The sequence below is a fragment of the Jaculus jaculus genome, chromosome 6 (assembly GCF_020740685.1).
Source record: "Jaculus jaculus isolate mJacJac1 chromosome 6, mJacJac1.mat.Y.cur, whole genome shotgun sequence".
In the NCBI taxonomy this organism is placed as follows: domain Eukaryota; kingdom Metazoa; phylum Chordata; class Mammalia; order Rodentia; family Dipodidae; genus Jaculus; species Jaculus jaculus.
The window spans coordinates 38,796,439-38,799,428 of record NC_059107.1 but is presented as its reverse complement, the minus strand read 5'-3'; positions in this window follow the sequence as shown (position 1 = coordinate 38,799,428).

Sequence of the window (2,990 nt, the reverse complement as noted above, 5' to 3'; positions counted from 1 at the left end):
GGGCGGCCAGGTCCCCGCGTCCTGCGGCCGGCGCCCCGGGCTGGGCTGGGGCCGTGGCCCGGCTCGGCTCTGGCGGCGGCCGCGGGCCGAGCCGCGGGTCCTGCGCTCGCTCCCCGCTGCCCGCGCGCGCTGCGGCGGAGCTCCGGGCGCCCGCCGCGGTCTGCGCTCACTCTCCGCAGCTCACGTGACGCCGCGGGCGCCGCGAAGGCTCGCAGGAGGCTCGGCCTCGGGCGTGCTTCCCATTGGTCAGCGCCGCGCGTCACGCGCCCCGCCCCCGCCAGGCCCCGCCCCTCCCGGCCTTGGCCACGCCCCTCCCTGCCCCGCAACTCCCCGCCTGGGCGCCGGGCCACGCGCCCCGCTGCACGCGCTCTCCGTGGTGCGCGCCCGGGCCTGTGCGCTGGTGACCTACTTCGCGGCTCCCCACTCCTCATCGTGGACTCCCAATGCCCACGAGAATACGTTTCCCTTGGGAACCTAAGTGAGCGCGTGGGCCTTGGTGGCCTTGAAGTGCCCTCCGCATGGGGAGGTCGCGCAGGCCCCACGGAGCCGCCACCGTGGCTCCACCCCCGGCGTGGCCCAAGTGGCTGTACCGGGTCTCGGTGAACACCCGATAAGGAATTTGCCTCAGTAAGCCGGACGTATTGTTGGAGAAATATGGTATCTGGCCTTCGCTCTAGGCAGTCGTGGTTACCCTCCGCCTAGGGGACTGTCCACGGAAGCTTGCTGAAGAGCACTTTAAAGAGATAGCTGTCACCTTCCCAAACACTGCACAGTGCACAAAGCGGAGAGGTGTGTGTGGGGATCCCAGATACTTTAGTCCGAAGCCATCCTGGACCGTTTTTTGTAGCAGCTTAGAGCAGAAAAGTGAAACCAGGGAAGCACGTGAGAAGCGGGTGCTCGGGCCCTGCTGCGTCCTTTAACCCACACTGCCCAGCTAGCCCTGTACTGATGAAAAACCCATTGAGAGAGGGCATGGGCCTTCCCAGAAGAGGGGCCTGGAGGGCTGCCTGCCCACAGCATCATAGCGAATTTGGACAGACCTTCCTCTGTGGCACTTACTTCCTTTCCCTCCTGGCCTGGGAGGCAGCCAGCACTTCTCTTCTGCTTCTCCCAGAGGCCACTACTAGAGCTGGAATTTGTAGCTTGTGGATCTGGACCACATTGACCCAGGACCTGGGGAGCCTTTCTCCGGTTCAGAGCCTGGGATGCAGCAACAGAAAACAAGGCTAGGCTAGACCCTTTGGAAGTGGCTTGTGCTGAGCACCAGGGTGGTGACCAGCTTTCTGTTCACAAAACCTGCAGCCCCTGTGCCATCTTGGCAGCCCTGGGTAGTGCGAACTGAACAAGTGAAAATTAGCTCCTTCGAATGAGACGGGATGGGTCTGTTGAATTCAGGGCAGAGGCAGGGGCAGACTGCACCGGAGCACCTCTCCATTTGCTTGTTCTGGGTTCTGTTTTCCTCACACTGAGTCCAATGTCTCCCCATCTGGGAGGGGGGAGGGGGGAATTCTGCCAAAGGTCAGAAGCTTGCGAGCAGCTTCAGCCTCACAGGGGAGATGCCTCAGCTGCCCAGAAACCCATGACAACCACGGGCAGCCTGCTGAAACCAAATCAGAGTCAGCCGCTCTCCCATTCGCGTCCCAAGTTTCCAGTGACTCCCAGCTCAGAAGTATAATGCAAGGGTTCTCAGCTGTCTTTGGCCTCCTCCAGACACCTCCCATTTCATCCTTGAACCCCTCCTCCTCTTGATCAGGTTACTCCAACAACTTGGCCTCAGACATGTCAGGCTGCACCTCAGGACCTTTGCCTGGGTAAGCTTTTCCTCCAGGATTCATATGGCTCCTCCCTTCCTCCTCCTCTCCCCCTCTCCCTCCCTCCCTCCCTCCCTCCCTCCCTCCCTGTCTTTCTTCCTTCCTCCAGGTTCCATTTCAGTGATACCTTCCTAGGGAAGCTTGCATCACTACCCAATCTAAAATGCTTGCACCCCGTGAGAGAGAGTACAGTTGGAGTGACTGGACCCCTGAAAGTAAAAAAGGCAGGAAAATCTGCCCTTGCAAGAAATCAAAGATGATCTGACTTCTTATCCCTTGCTTAGTTCTCTAGACCTGTTTTTTTCACAAACAACCAGGACCCTTCCTGGGAGGGAGGTCTTTCATAGGATATAATCATTGTGGTTGGTCATGTTCAGCCTCTGAACTTGGTGCTAACCTCTGTCTCAGGAAGCCAACCAGCTGGCCCTCTGGTTCACCTGAGCCCCAAGACAGCCCACCACTGCAATGTTATAAATACCTTTACAAGGGGAGGGCAGGCTCTCTGACAACTTGGGAACTTCCAGCTGTGAATGAGTTTTTTCCTCAACTGGGCCTGGTCCCCAACCCAGGCTCAGCAGGGTTGATTGGAGGAGAGGCTCCCTTAGCCCTTACTCTCCCCAGGGATCCTTTATCCCCTCCCACTCCCCACATGGCAAGAGCTCCTTGAACTTTCCTTTCTCTATTTTCTTTCCACAGTTTTTCCATGCCCTCCACATAGGATCTCTAACCACGTGGGTACCTTTCCTTGGCTCTGTACTTCCTTCAATAAATATAATTAATATTTATCCCTTTCAGTCTTTTTAATTCAATTCCTTGATTAAAATTAGAGACAAACCTAGGGTTTGGGGCTCAAGGACTGTCCTGGACCCTGAGCACTCATTACACCCCACAATAGTCCCTATTTTCCCATCATGTTTGACAGTCTCATTCTAGTCCAGGCTGACCTGAAACTCACTATATAGCCCAGGCTGTCCTCAAACCCATGATGTCCCTCCTACTTCAGCTTTCTGAGTGCTGGGATTAAAGATGTGTCCATTCTGTGTCCTTCTTTACTTCTGTTTTACTGCATATTTTAATTTTATACCATTTAGTCTTTGTCTCCTCTAGAGAATGTAAGCTCTACAAGACAGTGCTTTCTTTAATATTGTTATATTTATTTACTTATGGGCAGAGAGAAAA